Below are 21,737 nucleotides of genomic sequence, written 5' to 3'. Positions count from 1 at the left end.
CGTCCTGAACCACCTTCTTATCTTGATCAAATGTTTTGTAATTAAATTGGCTCTTGGTTGGTTAAAAAAATACTTTTAAAGCTGTATGAGTCGTAAGAGAAATTTTAAAAGATCTTCGGATAAAAAACCTCATGCTAGACGCTAATAGACCTAAGATTACCGAGCCATAGAAACTTAATAGTGCTACAATACATTTCCCTAAAACTTCGGGTTTTAGACCTATACGGAAAAGAAAGAAGGAGATTGAACACAATACCACAATATCAGAGATAGATGACCTAAGATCGAAGCGGAATTGAGAAAATAAACCTCGTTCTATGCTTTCGAGATCGAAAGATGGGAGGAACAGACATTCCAAGCAGTGAAACCTGTCTTAGCTAAGGTCCCACCGAATCCGTCGCGTGCGTCCAACACGGCGCATGCGCGTGGTGGCGTCAGGTGCATTACCGGACTGCACGCGCAAGGAAGTAGGAACAAAACGCTTTGTTTTTAACCGCAGTTGGACGTGCGTCTCCGAGCTGGGGTCCGTCTACATGAAGGAAGAATTAATTAGCTCTGTGTACCGGCGACAGCCAATATGGGATCCCAGACATCGCCGTTATAAAGTTCGGAATGTGATCCAGAAACTGCGGATGGAGATTGGTCTAGAACTGGAAGTTAATATCAGTAAGTAGCTGATTTGATACATTTATAAACATGAACATTTTACTTTTCCATACTATTGCATAAACAAGATATGCATAAACGCCAGTATACTGGTATATAATAAATTAGAAAATATGAATACTATCTGGTAATTACAGCAAACAGTTTCGAAAACATTACATAGGCCTATCAATCATACCGCCAGGCAACTTCTCCTGTTAGAGTACAGAAGTAACCAGCAAATTTATTCCATATATTTTTGGCACACTCTTTGTAACGATTATTTCTCCTAGCATTACAAATGGAGCGTAGGCCTACTTCAGGACCATCTACTGTGTGGTTATGATCGGTACCTTTAAATCCATCATGTGTCAATAGCCTACAATGTTATGCAAGAGGCATGTTGTTTTGGTTATTAGAATTGCGCCATTGACATCTGTTTCTATGCTTTTTTCGGCGACATCCGACAATATTAAAAAAACTTGTCTGGACATTGTCGTAACTAATGAAAGAGTGTTGCATATTCTCCACTCTTTCCTCATTCTAAATTTATGCCACGAGTCCAGATTTTCCTGTTGTTCAGCACTTCTAATTTGGTTGACAGCAATGAGTCATAGAGCAAAAACTCGGACGCTCCCTCCATGGCGGCTGAGTTGTCCGTCTTGTAACCAGTGCTGCTCGTTTTCCGTTAAAAAATTCCCGCCGTTTTCTTCCCAAGGTACTGAAGACTAAATACCGTAGTATATTTGGAGTAATGATAAAGTCAAGGTTTTTAGTATTTTTTTTATTTATTTTCTTTTTAGACTAACTAATCTTAGTAGTTTAGTGCGAATCAGAATCCTTAATTGTATTGGTTTCTTTGTTTCAGTAATTTGATCGTATTCAGAGGAAATAATAAATAATAGTATAATTATGGCTTCAGTTTCATCGTCGTCAGAAGAATTTTACATTATTCATACAATATTCTTGGGAAACATTTCACAGCGGGAAAAATTATATTGTCATTTAATGTATGAGTGATATTGGTTGTATTTTAAAAATGTGGATGCATGATAACGTAAACAATTTTTCATACATACTGTAGTTTATATTAGTTTAACACACAATATAGTACGAAATTTTATTTAAAGAGATATGTTCTACATTGTATGTAGAATGTAGGCCTACTATGAGACATTTGATGACCTGTGGTACTAGCACTTGTGGCTAGTATATATATATATATATATATATATATATATATATATATATATATATATATATATATATATATATATATATATATATATATATATATATATAAATATAATTGAATGTTTGCATGTGTGTATGTTAGTATATTTGTAGCTTTGTAAGCTATAGAAATCCGAACAGCTTGACCGATATACACAAAATTTGGCAGGTGGCCATCGTGTGACCCAACTTAGATAATAAGGTAGGTTTCAAACCCGTACCCCCTTCCCCTTCCCCTTCCCTTTATAACTTATAAATTGTACGGTTTATCATACCTCATTTCAGGTACTCGATGCCATAAAAATATATTACTGAAAATGCTTTACTCTCCTGTGACTAATAATTCTGTATCAAGGTTTGTGTTTTGGGTTTAGCTGGGGGTGTATTTAGGATTACAGTCCGTTAGTCCGAAGGCCCGATAGTCCGAAGGCCCGATAGTCCGAAGGTCCGATAGTCGTAGGTTGGTATTTTTATGGGTGTTTACTGGTTACAATTTTGCCGTATTAGCTATGAAGGGGTGGGGGGCTGATTACAGTCCGTCGGACTATCGGGCCTTCTGACTTTCGGACTATCGGACCTTCGGACTATCGGGCCTGCTGACTTTCGGACTATCGGACCTTCGGACTATCGGGCCTTCGGACTATTGGGCGGTCACCGTATTTAGGTTTAGTGGATGTTTGTGTTTAGGTTTAGTGAGGGTGTGTTAAGTTTTAGCGGAGGGTAAATGGGACAGTCGCCACAGTAATGTCTAGATAAAGTGGACAGTCAGCGCAGTCATATCTGGATAAATGGGACAGTCGCCACAGTAATGTTTTGATAAAAGGGACATTCACCGCAGTAATATCTGCATAAATGGGACAGTCACCACAATAATGACTGGATAATTGGACAGTCACTACAGTAATACCTGGATAAAAGGGAGTGTCAGTACAGTAATACATGGATAAATGAGACAGCCACTACAGTAATACATGGATAAATGAGACAGCCACTACAGTAATATCTGGATAACTGGGACAGTTAGAACAGTAATATCTGGATGAAAGGGACAGTCAACACAAGGAGGTGCAGGAAAATATTTGGGAGTCCTTCAGAGTTTTCTTGGGCAGTGTACGTACACATGCACATATATACATATGTGCATGTGTATATATATACATATATATATATATATATATATATATATATAATTTATATACATGAATATAAGAAGGCCCATAAAACACTATTTGAACGTTTTATGGGCCTTCTTATATTCATATTACACTGTGGTATGGTATTACAGTAAAATACATTCATATATATATATATATATATATATATATATATATATATATATATATATATATATATATATATATATATATATATATATATATACACAGTATACTGCCCGGGAAAACTCTGGACTCCCAAATATTTTACTGCACCTCCTTTTGCTGACTGTCCCTTTTATCCAGATATTACTGTTTGAGAAACAATATATATATGTGTGTGTATACAGTGTATATATATATATATATATATATATATATATATATATATATATATATATATATATATATTATTCACAAATGGATGACAATATTGTATCTGTTCAAAGTAAAGCCAGGATGCCAGCACGCAAATACTTAGTGATGATTAGTGCACTCTCAACAGATTCTTGTTATACCTGAAATTACATGATTTTTAAAACTTGTTTGATATTTTAATGTTTATCATATCAACGGAAGAAAGTCCATTTCTGTATGATTAGACCTAGTATTAGTTTTAGGATAGAGCCTAACTGTATTCAAAAGCTATATATATATTTATATATATATATATATATATATATATATATATATATATATATATATATATATACATATACATACACACTTTATTTTTCACTTTCATGTATGCTAAATGTCATTATTAATAATGTGTAATTGCAACGATGCAGAAGTTTAACTGTTATTTTATCAATAGACACCAATAGACCAATGCATACTCAAACCTAGACTGGTGAGTCAGTACATAACTGGTATGCAGTTATTTTTATATTCCACATTAGATTTTGCAATACCTAGAAATAAATAGATTTCCTCAACTTGACCATATCAACGACAGAAGTATATTCGTTTCGAGTTACGATCAGACTTACCATAACCTCCTCACTTTACCCACGTGTATTTTCAAAGGACCCCTTTCAAGAAACCTTACTACGTATTCTCACTCTCTCCCTACTTCACTGCAGTTTTTCTTCGTGGCTGCTACAATCACTAGGAAACATCAGCTCCAATGACCTGTTCGAATCTCTCTCATCCCACCGTAGACCGACTATAGCTTTAGGATAGAGCCGAAATGTATTCAAAAGATACGGTACACATTTCATCCAAGCTGAATTCTTTTACTAATATTGTGTTCGTACGAAAGGAAAAGTGCTCGATATGATTACGTTGTCAATCGGTAACGAGTGACCTTCCTCAGAATCGAAATGAACCGAGAAGTTTAACTGATATTTCACTAGAATTCACACAAGCGCTACGCGATTTGAAACTCAATGTCTCATTCAAAAAGTACCTGTTCAGTTTTGAGACATCACGTAAATTTATTCCATTATTAATGATGTTTTATGAAGGCTTTTTAATGAATGGGTTAAATAAATGATAGTACGATTGCCTATAGAGGTAGGATATGTGGAAAATCGGCCACAGACAACAGAGTTTCTGCCACGTAAAATTTTCCGCCACTCTCTCCAGGCAGTCAGGGAGTGATGGCCCAGTTCCAAATGTAATTCATTATCAGTAAACCATTCATAAATGCAAAAACGGTTAAAAAACTCATATACAAAATTTTGGTATAAAAATTTTTTTCTACAAGTGCTGTTTTCCTTTCTTGCCATGTGAATATACATGGCGGATAAAATTCCCGTCATCTTCGAAGTGTGACCTCATCATCCGTTTCTCGGACGAATTTCCGCCAAAATCCAGCACTGCTTGTAACCGTCACTCGATTGTCTGGTTGGGCCACACACGCAGACGACGGCCACGCTTATAGACGGACGAGGCTGCTTTGGGAGTGTTGGACGCACGCGACGGATTCGATGGGGCCCCTTGCAAAGCTTGTCACTGATATTTTACAATAGGCCTAATAAAGAGGTGTCTACAATAAAAATGCATTATGTACAAATACTATTACATTCACCAAGAGCCACAAGAAAGAACGTAAAATTTTACGGATAGACAGATGTAAAAGCACCAATTAGATGCAAGCAGTAATAGATTTAGTATTCCTAGGTTGAGAAATCAACCTAGGAATACTAAACCGTTTGGCTGCTCCAGAAGACAGTTTTTTCACACCAAAATATTGGGAATTCATTGCTTAAAAAAAAAGACTGCCATTAAAGCTCTTCGAGAAATATATTAAATTAGACTTAAAACTTAACTGAACAACCCTTTTTTCGCGTTAATGAAGAGGGAACTTGACACTTGTCGAAAACAGTGAACGATGTCAGTCTCGCATCCGCTCGCTACTGCAACATTAGATTTCCAAAATATTGTAGTAACTGGAAAATAGTAATGGGAAAATTATACATATGCTCATCTAGAAGAAAAAAAAAAGAAATTTGTTACGTAAAATAACAGACGAATACACACACATTAAGAAAACGGTGTCTCTTCTAATGTTGTGAGTAGTCGGTACCTGAGCATCAGGAAATTTGAATTTTGGTGGCTAGTTTGAAAGGCACACCTCCAGAATACGAGCTTTCAGAAAAACTTAAGTTTCACGGCTGTATCTTTTACCGTTATTGCTCCACAAATATGTTGGGTCCCTCACCCACATACCAACTTCCCCACCCACCCAACCACACCTACCCAACCACCCACCCACCCACCCACCCAACCACCCCCGTCCAAATCCCCTGAACGCCAAAAATCGATACCTGGATCTCCGGAACGGCTTAACGGATTTCGATGAAATTTGCGGTTTTTGTGTACTCCGAAAGGCTGGGCTTTACTAACCGCCAACTACCGTGGCAGTTGATACACGAGTTGATTTAATTTTGCTAGTGAAGACATACAGAACTCATGAAATGCTTACTTTTCATATCAAAATGAGTCTTACTACCCAGTAGTCTATAGGTACGTTGAAAAAAAAATGGGCAAAGAACCTAGCAAGTGTACCTGAATTCGACAAATATATGCAAGTATGAGCAGAAATAGACTCACAGCCTCCTCGTGGTCAAGTGGACAGTTACAGTGTTCCCAAATCCGGGATACGGGTGTGAATCTTGCCTAGAAGTCAGAACTTCATTTCGTTCTTCGTTTGGATCTCAGGCTTTGTAGTGAGTGTCGCATCCCAAGTGTGAAGAAATCGAGGAGCTAAGAGAGCATTGTGATAACCACAATTACACTTACATGCACACACACATTCATCTATATATATATATATATATATATATATATATATATATATATAATCAGTAAGCTACAAACGTCCTTTAATATCCAATTCGCTCTACCTCGGAAATAATATATTTTCATATATGTTACCGAAGGGGAATTTTTTAGTTGATAATAACTTCGTCGTCCCGTGGGCTCGAACCAGCGAAGGACAAGAACTCAGGACTACAGTGGACGCATTAACCCACACGGCCAGCAAGTGAGGTATAAGTGGATAGGCTCCCAACATACAAATCTCCGTCTAACTCAGGTGTTTGTACTTGGAGACGATATCCACCCACCTCTGCCATGTTGACTGTGTAGTGCGTTTGTCGCACGCAGCCATATTATGACTTTTTATCACATCACCGTTTGTAGCTTACTGATTGTATATGAATCACGGTGATGTGATAAAAAGTCATAATATGGCTGCGTGCGACAAACGCATTACACGGTTAACATGGCAGAGGTGGGTGGATATCGTCTCCAAATACAAACACCTGAGTTCGACGGGGATTTGTATGTTGGGAGCCGATATTCACTTATACCTCACTTGCTGGCCGTGTGAGTTAATGCGTCCACTGTAGTCCTGAGTTCTTGTCCTTCGCTGGTTCGAGCCCACGGGACAACGAACTTATTATCAACTAAAAATTCCCCTTCGGTAACATATATATGAAAATATATTATTTCGAGGTAGAGCGAATTGGATATTAAAGGACGTTTGTAGCTTACTGATTGTATCTGAATCACGGTGATGTGATAAAAATTTATATATATATATATATATATATATATATATATATATATATATATATATATATATATATATATATATATATAATATATATATATATATATATATATATATATATATATATATATATTATATATATTTATATACATATATATATATATATATCCAGGCACTTGCCTGATTAAAATGGAGAGAGAGAGAGAGAGAGAGAGAGAGAGAGAGAGAGAGAGAGAGAGAGAGAGAGAGAGAGGCAATCAATTGATCGGAATCTACCAGGCCCTCCAATCCTTAAAGTAACAAACATTCATGACATGCATGACATTCATGAACTTGCAACATTGAACAATGGTTTCTCTGTTCCAATCTGTTGCTCCTAAACCCAAATCCATGTAACGTTCCCTTTCCAATATGTCGTGGACTCCAGTGCCTTATATGTCTTACTCTTTTTTTATAATTATTTCTTTGATGAAGTGGTTGGAAATATTCCAAATCTAAATCTAGGTGCTTAAACTATGCAGCACAGGGCATAGTTTTTAATGTTAGAAATTATTAGTTCATTGTTCTTTCATTCTAAATGATTTGATGATTAGAAAGCAGAAAAATATTAGAAAGTTATTGTTATTACATTTGATAATCCCTAAAACGAACTTGAAATCACCATCCACAAAACTCATAATTTGACCTATTTCATTCATTCTTCGACTCAGTTTGAAATAAAACAAAATTCATAAATGTCGAAAAAGCCTCCCTCCGGTTTTTTTTATCACTTCGGAAGTTTTGAACTTTTAGCTAACATAATTTTGAGTATCCGTTTATATTTTTCACTCAAATTGCCTCATTGATTTCGTGGAATTGATGTATACACATAAAATCCAAAATGAACGAAAAAAATTATTCTTACAAGCAGTGTTAGATAACTACAAAACCTCAACTGTTATCAGTTCTTCAGTATAAAATATGTAAATAAATTCAGCTCTTTTATTTCAATGGATGTTGGTTTAAGTCGAAGGAGCAGATGCCTTTCACTTATCTAGAGCCAGTTACGGATAAATTTCCTAGCCATGCGATACTTGAATGAGTGTGCAAGCGATGGGGATATTTCCTTACAAGCGAGAACCCATTACGAAAACTTTAACTTAGTGCGGGAAAAAAGGAAGCGAAATTTCAGTGAACTAGGGGACCGGCCACTACTAAATGTCAGGGATCAAAGGGTGTCAGTTTCATCCGTTTTTGGATTCAGTGAGATTGAAAGCCTTCAGCGTGACCATTGATGAAGAAAAACGTTTTAGTTTGGCAGCTGATTTTATGGTGTTTAATGTACCTGTTACATGGACTCATTTCATCAACCTTCGATCTTTAGAGCGTTGAATATAATCACTCGTGTATTTCTGTAATGATCAAAGAATTAGCCTTCATGATTTGTCAACTCATCATTCATGATTACTGATTGATAAGTGTAAAACTACAAAGATTCCTTGAAGAGAGAGCAAGAAGTCTGATAAAGCCACTCAAAGGTTTACCCAAGAGCTGGTTTCCTAATAATTTGCATTCTACGACTCGTCAAGATACAGGAAACCCACTGAAGTTTTTCAAACTAACAGATTATGGCATTTTCGGTTAAGCTGCTTCACATATCCCTAATAAAATCCACGAGAAAGTCATTCGGTGTTACTTCTTGACACTTTAGAATTTAAGAAATTCAATATGAAATTTTATTTTGGACTATTTAGCACTGACGAAAAGCATGACTCACAAATACCGACCAAAGATTTTGAAAGTAGATTTCATTTTTATCTTTTCAAGTGGTGAATGTCTCAACCTCTTTGCATTTGCATGTAAGAAGAAGAACGCACTGCACTGGAGTACGCAGTTTACTAAATAGTCTTTCTAATAACAAATTTCAGCCTGCTGGCATTAGGGAGCTTTTATAGAACAGAGGCCACTTGAAACGAAAAACAAAAACACGAAACATCAGTTTCACTAGATTCTATATACACTGAGTAGATGGAAAAGAAGACTAATTCTTTATAATACATTGTAATTCAAATCTATTACCAAATTTAATATCAACGTAAATTGCGATAGTAATGAAATTTACTAAATTGTGATATGTAAAATTTATATGGTGGTCGTAGAACAATATACAAATTCCCATAATCCTCCGAAGTGCTATAACCCTATGACTATTGGGATGAACCACAACCAGTTCCCTGCCGCCCGTCTGAATATAAAACACAAAACGTTCAATTGATAAATACGAACGGTAGGTCAGCCGATTTAATTTTGCAATCTAAGCCACTATATATCCTAAGTATACATTCATTTCATATTCAGCCAGAGGAGACTATCACAGTTTAGGCTGTATAGATCCAATTTAAAATCTACAGTAAGATAAAACGATTACCGTAACGCTTACACATTGCTATCCAAACAAATTTATTAACCAATAACCATTGGCTCTTGGACTGATACCTGAAATTCATAAAGCAGGTGGTACGTAAGACAGAAATCAGTCGTTTCTTTTGATGAACCAAAATCTTTATAAATATTAAAATCCCAATAGCTACCGCCTTTAAATTCACCTACTGAAGTTATTTAGGTAAAATGTTATCTTTGTTTCCTTCTCCAATATATAAAAAAGTAAAAAAAGTGAGTCGTTAATATTTGTAGTCCTGTGAAAGAACGTGGCCCCACGGTATTGGGTATAGGACCGACTTGAGATTTCATAAAACAAGCCTTCAGCTTTGCTTTGGTCGTTAAAGGATTGCTCTGTGAATTTCCACTAACGAGATATATATTGATTACACTTTAATCTCGCAAGAAATCAGCTTTCATTTGCAATAATTATCTAGTATATAATTGCAATATTTTTTTGCTTAACTTCATATTATTTAGCTAGGGTGCAATCTTTTGATTTTACTCCTCTTTTTATGTGTTTTACACAAAAGAACATTTACATTAAAAATGCACAAAGTTTAGGTAATATAATTTGTTCTACTGATTTTTACCACAAACCTTTGCCATAAAATTATGACTATATGGCTTTATTCCTCCGATTTTACTACCGTCCGCCATAACTTAAATGTGACCTTTTTTCGGGCGCAATTCATTTGGGCGAATTCGGGCATTAGTCAATATATTTGGGCGACTACTCATTGTATAGTCTGGGCGACAAAATACCAAAATCCTGCAAATTGGCACCAATCATTTGGGCAAATCAGTAAAGAAAAAGAGGCAGAGGTATTTGTATTTTAGAACCTGTTTTCACGTGGTGATAACTCTAATCGGTTGGCGGATAACTCAGTAGTTAGCTGGTTAATAACTGGCAGTAGTTATCAGCATTAGTTATTCATTACTCGGCTGTGGAAGGAAATATCTCAGAAACAAACCGACGAAAAAGCAGCTTTGATATTTTCTGGCTTTTCTTTTTGTATAGATAAATGAATGTTTCGTGGCGGTGCACAAACAACAAAAACCAGATGGAAAGCCAGAATTAGGTGACTAACCTTAGCGATCCAAAGTTTGCGGACCGTAGCCAGGATAAAAGGAAGACCGATTTTCTTAAGCTTTTGTCCTGGCGCTCTCAATTCTAAAGCGAACCCAATTTACTCGCAATTCTAAAACTAAGTATTACCAAGAGATTGGCAAAACTAAGGACCAGAAGCACAACCCCATCCTCACGAAGTCCTTTGAGCAATTTTAACATTCAAAAACTTTAGAGCCAGGCACAAGGCCACCAACTAATTAAGCAATGCATTATGCAAAAATCCTGCATTTCTATCCCCTCACTTATCCGATACATACAAGTCCAACGCTAAAGCCTGGTGTTGCAGTAACCATCGACAGTCACAGTAACTTCAACAATTCATAGGCATAAGCAATAACCACTCCCGGGACAAATTACACTATCACTATTGAAAATTTGCTGCCTGCTTAACTTTTTAACAAACTAATTATAACCTTACATAACAATTTGGACTCAATTCAACCCCGGAAGATCCTTAAAATATTTTCTTGGCGGTATCTCATGTCAAAGTGAATTTTCACTTCCAACTATTATCGCTCAAGTCACCTTTACAAGTGGTCTCGGCCGAATGCGATCTCCAGATCATAAGGAGTTATCTTAAACATTAATTATTCCTGTCATCAGAGGGGTCAAAATACACATCACTTTGCTGAATAGAAGTTTAAATCTGCATAGACCATTGCAAGTAAATACCAAAATTCTAGGTTAATATACTAGAATCTCTTCAGAATTAAAAACCAATATTTCAGTTACTTCATTTCTCATATCAAGTTTCCCCATCTTACTTCTGTTAACCAACCAATCAGTAACTACCATTCCCTTGATTTCATAGGACATTGTCTTTCAAGGAGTATTATAAAGTCTACCCCATCACATAACATTTTGGGGTTATAGATATGGATAAAGGTTTACTGACATATATATTAAGTTGGTCTTCATACATATAAATACTATTACATATCCAAAGTAATCAGATTATAAAACTGAATAGTAGGTAGAGCACAGCATCTAAGTTCTAGTTGTCTGGGTAACCGAATTTAGAGCACTTCAAATCCTCACAGGATATGCACAGCGTCTACAAGTTCAGTCCTAGTTGTCAGGGTAAACGAATTTAGTGCGCTTCGAACCGTCACAGGACATGCATAGTGTCGACAAGTTGAGTTCTTGTCTGGGTAACCGAATTCAGAGCGCTTCGAATCCTCACAGATATTCAGTCTTAACGAAAAGCGTTGCTTTCCATTAGTATTATTGTAGATGTTATGGTCTGCTGCAGCTACACCAAGAGCCTGTGCATTAGAAAAATAGTTTGATTTTAGAATATACTAAGTTTCCATGACGTAACCTACCCTCTTAAAAGTGAAAATAGTGTGTTCAATTACTCCCAGCAGCTATTCTAAAGTTATAATTAATACTAGTTGCCATCAACTTTCACATTAACAATCCCATATATTACTACAATTGTTCCTTCAAACTCCCAAAAGACAACAGGATAGAGAGTGCCAGCCTTTAAGATATATTTAATAGGGCACCAATCCTACGCTGAAACAACCGCATCCAAGTTTAGTGCTACATAACTATGAAAGGTTCCATGCAGTGCAAACGCTACTATCTGGCAACCTGCAACTTCCGTCCTTTAGTATACATTTCCTTTGGTATACAGTCTTAAGGGAATTGAAACTGCACAACCCCACGGGGCGAAAAACTGAGTTGGGGAATTTTCAGAATAAGAAAGGGGTTCCCGAAGCAAGCTTCGGCGCTGGAGGAAAGGTGGATGAAGGTAGGGGTCAATGAAAACATGCAATGCAATCTGAACTGTCGATTTCCTAACACGAAAGCTTTACTTGAGTAGGAGGGGGAGGGTGGGGGTGTTGAGCGCATTGACGGAACGACGTTAACAAGACTGCAAGAATTTGAATTACAATTTCCACTATTAACCAGCCTATTAGAATACCTGACAAGTCCACGACATCTAACATCCCAAGACCTAAGCCTCTTAGAAAATCTTTAAGAGCCACCAATTACCTGTCTAGCTCCTATGAAATTCTAAGTTATAAAAGTATGTCAGAGTTACCCTATAGTTACCCTATACCAGAGTTACCCTATACTATTCTCAGCTCCACTGTACATTCAAACTTACATCTCATGACCAAACAAAGGGCTCAAGTACTGTAATACCCTCTGCTATTAATAAATTGCATTGTCAAATGTCTCCCTAGGTCTGACAATCGCGTATTTTACCCCATTCTATTCCCAGCATCCTTAGGAGATTGACTTGAGCATTTATTACCTTTATCCTAACCCCTCCATCTATATAAAATTAGCACATTCTTCACCCTATCCTACATTTCAAGTTCCATATTTAATTTCCCATTAAGTCCTAGCTACACAAAAACTATCAACCTTGGAGTTCTAACCTAAGTAAGTAGGAGGTTGGTTTGAAATCCCTGTTGTGCATGGTGACAAAGTCACAATGCTCGTTTTTGAACTTCCTGTTGTGCATGGTGACCAAGTCACCATGCACAACATGCAAGTCCACCTTTGCCTGGCAGGCGGCACAGCCACCCCGGCAAAGGTGGACTTGGGAAGTGGGCAAAGAAAAACAATTTAGACAGACGCAAAACAAACTTTCGCAACTGAAATAATTACTCAAGAGCTTTAAAAATTGTCAGTCTTCAAAAGCTTCAAAATTCCAAAATAGAGACTTCACTAAACTTTACAATTCTAAAAAACAAAAACCAGCTGAAATTGCAAGATCAAAACAAGGCAAAAGTTTAAATATAAAAATTTTAAATCCACTAACTAGAAAAAATACTAGATTTACTCTACACAAAACTTACCTTCCACACACATTAAACTAACAGCTTCCACACACATTAAACTAACAGCTTCCACACACATTAAACTAACAGCTTCCACACACATTAAACTAACAGCTTCCACACACATTAAACTAACAACTTCCACACACATTAAACTAACAGCTTCCACACACATTAAACTAACTTTTGATGATAAAATATAACTAAACTAATAATCAAAAATAAAATTAAATACTTTAAAACAAAAAGTTCTTTAACTGAAACAAATCCTAAAACTTCTTGAAATGTTCAAAGCTGTTAAAGTTAAATTTTAACCTTTGCAATTTTAAAGAATAAATTTTCAAAATTCTCAAAACTAAGGTTTTGAATCTGAAAAAAACTACGTGCATTAAAACAAAACCTAAACTTAAAATGAAAACTTATGAGTTGTGAGTCTGAAAAAACTAAGCTAAAAATGTTCGGGGGGTTGCTCAGTCACTCGTTGCTCAGTCACTCGTTGCTCAGTCACTCGTTGCTCAGTCACTCGTTGCTCAGTCACTCGTTGCTCAGTCACTCGTTGCTCAGTCACTCGTTGCTCAGTCACTCGACTAAAAAAAAAAACAAGAAATACTTACTCACCCATTCATCCTGTTTAGTCATAAGGTATCAGTACATCTAAGACAATTCAATAACTCATTGTAGCACGCTTATTTAACGACACACCCTGACCTGAAATAAGAAAATACATATTAAAGCCCAAAATGTTCTAGCAAGTGGAAAGAACCAAAGGCTGACTATTGGTTACAATCAGCTGGGCCATCTGATAAGTTTTAAAACACTAAGACAAGGAACAGCAAGCAAGGCTTTATAAACACTGATAAGCGTTATTACTAGTTTATTGCCACTCAAGCCTACAATAACTAAGTTTAAGTCAGCTTAATATAGCCCATATTAAGAAGGCTATGGTAGTCGAGTTACGCCTCTCTAATCCTCAAGAAATTTTAAACCCTATTGCATCGTAAGACTTGCTCTATTGCAGTATAGTTAAAATGGAAATATCCGTAGCACTACATAAGATTGCTAATAACACCAAAGTGCATAGAATTACCACTCAAAGCCATCTAGTTCAGCTTAGTAATAAATAAGCTTCGAAACTAAGTCTTAAATACCATGTTGAAAGGCAATCTACAACAATACCTAACATAATAAACATTTTGAACAGTTATTGTAGGAGTTTACAACAAAGAATCGAAAATACCAATATTTAAAGAAACAAAACCCGCAAACGGAAAACTTAAATACGACAACTGTATGCCTTGGCTCAAGTACCACAATCTAAATATTTAAGAAATCTAAAACGCAAAACTGGCAATAGTATCCACTCGCCAACCCAACAAACCTTGAAGCACTTCACGCCTCAAATCTTGCAAAGTCTATTCACAATACGATTAGACAAGAAACTGCTCAAGCTTGTCTAGACCTCAAATGAATATTTAAAACAGAAATCATGCAAGTGAAGCAAATAGGTGATTTGAACCTAGAACAAATTGTAAATCAAGCTAGAAAGCATTTGTACACTGCGCACCAAGACTATACAACAAAATACCGCCTGAAGTGAAGATCGTACAAGAATGCAAATTTAGAAAAGAACTATTCTGCAGGAGCTGCGATACTGACGAGAAAACACTGAAACAATTGTAAAATATAAGAAGCACCTTACTTTGAAAACGTAAAGGGGCCAGCCAGAGAGGGAGTCATCCCTGTGAAACCAACGATCCTCCAGTACAGAACAGCCGAGATCCCAAACTCAGATGAACGCGAAAGTCGAGTTAGTATCAACGAAACCTATCTTACCAAGCTGGAGACTCAACAACACTGAAACAAGCTGCTGTTCTTGAGGATAACAGCCAACGACCGCTGCAACTGCCTGTTTGTGGGACGTCACTTTGTCGCCCTTTCGCCACCGAAGAAGTTTAAGGCGATGATCAGAAAATCGACAGAAATTATTATTATTAAATATTATTATTATTATCATTATTATTATTATTATTATTGAGAATTGCCGGACACTCTTCCTTTTTAGCGAACTACCCCAAATATGTATTAGTAGTTTGCTCATCTGAAAAACAAAAAATTTTTATTATTATTATTATTATTATTATTATTATTATTATTATTATTATTATTATTATTATTATTATTATTATTATTATATTGAGATTTGCCATTTACTCTTCCTTTTTAGCAAACTGCCTGAATTATGTATCGGTGTTTGGTCTTTATCTGGAATTATTATTATTATTATTATTATTATTATTATTATTATTATTATTTATTATTATTATTATTATTATTATTATTGCTGTTGTTTTCAGCAGTGCTTGGGCATAAGAGTTCATGAATATTACTTTTTACTAGCATACTTAATTTAGTATACTGTATTGTGTTCATCTTATCGTTCATCGTACATGGACCGGAGCTGAAACACAGGATATTATTATCATTATATATTATTAGTTAATGCAACATAGCGTCACAGTGACATGGTCATAGACAAAAATAGTATAGAACACTTTTGTTTAGGTGATTCAACGGTAAGCTTATCAACTCGTACCGATGAATGCAAGGTAATTTTTATAATTAAATTTATTATTACTGATAATAAAGGTACATAGGTTCGCAATCTGCTACGGTAAAAGGCCACCTTCAGCGATTTGCCATATGGATTCAAGGCTTGCAGTGATAAATATATCCCAAAATTTTGGGGAAATTGAGAAGGTAGGAGGGCAAAGTGGCATTTATATATCTGTTGTAAGTGATATAATTAGCGGCTAATTCGAACAGAGGTTAATGAATTTACTGAAACCAGATCATATTGTTCGATCATCGCCTGATATTCGAATCCTGTTTCGATAGTATTAGATGGATCTATGAAAACTATTATCATCAGGATTATTCACACACACACACACACACACACACACACACATATATATATATATATATATATATATATATATATATATATATATATATATATATATATATATATGTATGTATGGATCTGTAATATGATCATGTGTTTTATATATATATATGTGTATAAATATATCTGAAAAATATGATCATGTGTTTTACATATATATATGTATATATATATATATATATATATATATATATATATATATATATATATATATGCTCACACAAATATTTAGCTTTAAATATCGTTTATTGTCTAATTCACTATACCTCACGAATAGCTTACAACCAGAAGAATTATAACTGATAAGTGATTCGTTACCAGTGGTATTCGAAACGTTGCTTTATTTAGTAACAATGTCGTACTTTTGACCATGGGTGAGGTACAGTGACTTTTGACCACTGACCCATCAAGGAAGGTGTAAGTTGATATCAACTCTGCTGTTTAGGCATAATTCTCTTTATTTTGATGGACATTAATAAGAGCATTCTCTACGATTCTTCGACATGAAAGCAGAAGGGTAGTCAGGTTCGATGTCCCCATAGACATGCTCTTAATGCCTAGACTCAGGGGAGTTTTATTTTGCTGGTATATCCCTTATTTTGTTATGCCCAATGGTTGATGGCTTTTCTGCCGTCATAGTGAGGCAGCTCGTAGGAGTTGTTTACAGATGAAATCTACTCCTTTGTCTATGTAACCGTCAGAACAGGTTCCTGGTTCTCCGAGAAAAAAATTACACTGATACCTCAGTCTTCATTGATATTGCAATGTCATAATAGGTAGGAACTGAATGCAGGAAATATAGAACGCTGGTCTTCTATAGACGTTGAAACTGTACTTGAATGATTCCCTATTGATATATCTAAGAAGGCTGGTTCCTGTCCTTTTCTCATTCAGTTTTGAACGTAATGCTAGAAGTGCATTCATTTTGCTGCAAATAGATATAAAAATTTCTCAACTATCATTCCGGAACGTGAAAATGTCATCAACGTGTCGCACCAAAACCACTTTGGGACTGAGTCATTAAAGTACATGCAGACATTGGCTTAAAGAGGAATAGCAGGCTGCCTATCCCACATTCAAATCTTTGTAAACCTTTCAGTTAAAAGAGGGCATGTTATTGGTTACACGGAGCTTGATTAATTTAACTTTTTTTTTCACTGCCCAGAGGAAATAGGTCTTCGTAAGGAGTTGATTTTTTCCCCTATGAAATTCAGGATGTCGTTGACAGGAACCTTTGTGAATAATGATTCCGCGTCCTGGCTCATGAGCGTTATTTCTGAATAGAGTCCTCTGCGTGTTTTAGAAACTACATAGGAAATGTGTCAGCAAACCTGCTAAGTTTCTGATAGAGTAAAAATGAACGAGACTTAATTTCACAAAACTGGGAGTCAGAGAATGCCTTTCTTATGGGTTCTGGCGAGTCCGTAGAAATATGGTAAAGAGTTGTTGACGAATCCAGGTAAAAAAGTCACAGGTGAAAAAGCCAAAGAAAAAAGTCATGCTTAGGACGCCGATGCTGACCGAGTAGGACTTCCCCTAACTACTGAACAAGATAATCATAATAAATTATATTGACCGGAGATCGTTGAGGATATGGAATCGATAGTCACAAAATTTATACTTGTCAGGCAACTATCAGTAGCAAATCAACCTCTGAATGACCTTATAACTACTGAATGTTCATTTTAAGATTGACTTTTCGCTTCTGCTTAATTCATCTTGACTATTTTAATAATTCATTGTATATATGAAGAAGTATGTTTGGAAATATGCGAAATCATGTTATTATTACATTTGCATATGTATATGCAGCTATGGATTTCGTAATCACTATAAATTCTTTAATATTTTACTATTGCATACCACTATAGCCTTCTGAATGAACATACTCGACAAAAGCCAAGGAAGAAATACCAATGAGGTTTATGCCCTGGGGAGGTGAAAGCCAACGGCTGGTGGATCTATGCCCAAGGAGATGAATACCAATGTGGATTATGACCACACCCAGATCGGTTTTCCTTATCCAGAATTTTGAAACAAGACAATGTAGAAGTGAGAAAATATGAACAAGTCAGACAAACAGAAATGCATCAAGAAACCAGCATTGCGAGAACTGATAGACAACACCAGAATAAAATGCAAAAGCAACACATGTCGGTATCTAACAATAACAAAGGCTTTATATATAACAACCAAGCCGACGCTGAACATCCAGATGGAAGGAGTTAGAGCAAGGCCTCCCCACCAACTGCCTGAGGGGAAGAACACAAGGTCAAGGTCACTCCATAACAATCCCCAACCAAATACTTCAGAAGAAATCAATACATTTATTAGACCCATAAGAATAGGAAACAATGTAAAACTAATGTAATAAGGTGGTTTCACAATGGAATTGCATTATGTAAATATAATGTACATAATTAACCACCCCCAAGTAACAAGGCATTGTAAATATAAAAAATAACCCCAAATTCTACATTTGGGTTTGTTTAAAAAAGAAACTGATACATTTTTAAAATTTCACTTACTGCACGTGGGACGATGACGAATCTAGCCGTCAGTGCTGCCAAACACCGGCTATTAACACCAGTAATGGGCCTGATGGTCGCTTCTGTTAATTGCCTTATCATTCATAAAATATTAATTTATTTCGACTAAAATATGTACCTTGACTATAAGTAAGGAATGTTCTATCTACTTACGTAAAATTTATTACATTTGATTAACCAGAAAATATATTTTTTGACCTTTGAAGACAGAGGAAGAGAATAAGAAATGCCAAAAATTATTTTTGGTCCTATTTCATCACATCTAAAACGGTGCTAGGTGTTATCTTATTTCTGAGAACTTTTAATATGCTTTAGAATAAACTATCAGCTTTCCAATGGTACCACTTTGGTGATAATAAAAATTACACGGGTAAAATTAGAAAGCATTTTGAGGAAACTTCCAATGCGTCTAAATCTTCAACTGTTCACCCAGGAGTAAATGACCAAGACCTGAGCGTAAACATTTGGGTCGACCCGTCTGGACCGGAGAGGGTTAAACATCACAAAATATAAAAAGCAATACAGGTCTCACTGTAGGTCTATCGCACTATGAAAAGAAAGAGAAAATAGTTGAAGACGAATAGGGAACGTGAATGACGGAAAAACCTTAAATCCTGGTATTTTACCTTATTTAGGCGCCGAAGTTTTCTTCTGAAGGCCAACGAGAGGGAGGGTGAGTGAATAAGTTATAGCAACGAAAGTCTCTTTGGTTACTGCCAGCCACGTGTTGGAAATGGAGCAAAGGACAGGACATCCATCCTATGGTGGAGCCTGAGCAATTCTAAGACCAATGGTCTCTCTCCAAGACTCTTTAAAGCTTTCGGGAATTACGTTTTTCCTCTTCCTAGGTGGCGTTGTGATTGTGGCAGCATGGCTGCAGTTTGGATATGGTGGCACGCACATGTTCAGCCCACCAGCTGACCTGCCTCTGGCGACAATTAACTCTGTTCGGGGCCGCACTAGGAATTTAAGGAATTCTGGCAGCATTTGGACAAGAAAGAGATTAAAGTGGTTTTCCCCCAAAGGCAGTGGTGAGAGAGAGGTTATAGAGGCGAATTCACCTACAGTGAATCATGCTAAAATAAATTAATTGATTGCTTAGTTATCATTTCACTGGACTTATTGACTGGAAGATGGCGTATGAGAGGATATTCTTGATATATATATATATATAAATTTCTGACTCATGTTGGGATCGAACCCAGGTCTCTCAGGTGGAAAGCAAGGGCGTTATCCACTGGGCCATACAAGTCTAAAAGAAGTTGGAACCTGAGAGCAACTGCACCCAAAGAATTACCTGGGCAAGCTAACTGCTTGCATACCAGCAGTTTTCCCCAACTTCCCGACTCAGCAATGACCCAATAGACAACATTTCATTCGAATTATCCCTTCTGAGTGAATAAGATAGAAATCATCAACACACAATCACGTGTGGAACAGAAATAAATTTCTGACTCACGTCGGGGATCGAACCCAGGTCTCTCAGGTGGAAAGCAGGGCGTTATCCACTGGGCCATACAAGTCTAAAAGAAGTTGGAACCTGAGAGCAACTGCACCCAAGGAATTACCTGGGCAAGCTAACTGCTTGCATACCAGCATTTTCCCCAACTTCCCGACTCAGCAATGACCCAATAGACAACATTTCATTCAATTATCCCTTCTGAGTGAATAAGATAGAAATCATCAACACACAATCACGTGTGGAACAGAAATAAATTTCTGACTCACGTCGGGATCGAACCCAGGTCTCTCAGGTGGAAAGCAAGGGCGTTATCCACTGGGCCATACAAGTCTAAAAGATTGAACCTGAGCAACTGCACCCAGGAATTACCTGGGCAAGCTAACTGCTTGCATACCAGCGATTTTCCCCAACTTCCCGACTCAGCAATGACCCAATAGACAACATTTCATTCAATTATCCCTTCTGAGTGAATAAGATAGAAATCATCAACACACAATCACGTGTGGAACAGAAATACGTGATTGTGTGTTGATGATTTCTATCTTATTCACTCATACATTACTGATCGGACTTATATATCAGGTTCCAACTTTTTAGACTTGTATGGCTCCAGTGAATATGCCTATATTTCGATAGTGCGTCACTGTAGTCCTGATTCCTCGTCCGTCGCTGGTTCGACCCACGGGACGGTGGAATTATTATCAACTAAAAAAATTCCCCTTCGGTAACATATATATATTATTTCCGAGGTAAGTGAATTGGATATTAAAAGGACGTTTGTAGCTTTCTTATATATATATATATATATATATATATATATATATATATATATATATATATATATATATATATATATATATATAAGGCAATTCATAAAGTCTCACATCTTCGTGATTTAGTTATATATGTATATACTGTATATACATATATATAAATATATATTTATGCATATATACTGTATATATATACATATATATACACATACATATATATACATACATATAAATGCATACATATATATTTATGTATATATATATACATATACATATATATATGTGTGTATTATATATACATGTGTGTGTGCTAGTATTAATTTAATAAGTATTGTGGTGAAGGTAGATGAAAACGCAGAGTCAAATACAAGACTTACAGCAACTTTATATTTGTTGCATAAATTACGCTTGCTTCGATAGTGTCAGCACGGGATAGAATGATGTTTACTACTTCTGTACCGAGGGAAATAGAATCTAGCTTTGGCTTTTCGCTTCCATTATGACCATTTCGAAGTAGCAACGAGGCTACGAAGGCTGAAATGTGCTTTCAGTGCAGTTGATGGCAATCAAGGACAGCGTATTGG

General features: G+C 36.2%; 1 long non-coding RNA gene across 1 annotated transcript; it reads right to left on the bottom strand.

The window, feature by feature from the left end:
- Positions 1-11,491: 11,491 nt before the first annotated feature.
- On the bottom strand, positions 11,492-15,221 carry LOC136848011 (uncharacterized). The gene is made up of 3 exons (XR_010855901.1): positions 15,104-15,221; positions 14,023-14,112; positions 11,492-11,871 (listed from the first exon to the last, which is right to left on the bottom strand). It is a non-coding gene; the product is annotated as an uncharacterized lncRNA (long non-coding RNA).
- Positions 15,222-21,737: the final 6,516 nt, after the last annotated feature.

Source organism: Macrobrachium rosenbergii, chromosome 18, assembly GCF_040412425.1.
Source record: "Macrobrachium rosenbergii isolate ZJJX-2024 chromosome 18, ASM4041242v1, whole genome shotgun sequence".
Lineage (NCBI taxonomy): Eukaryota > Metazoa > Arthropoda > Malacostraca > Decapoda > Palaemonidae > Macrobrachium > Macrobrachium rosenbergii.
The sequence above is the reverse complement of the archived record's forward strand: the minus strand, read 5'-3'. Positions and strand labels throughout refer to the sequence as shown.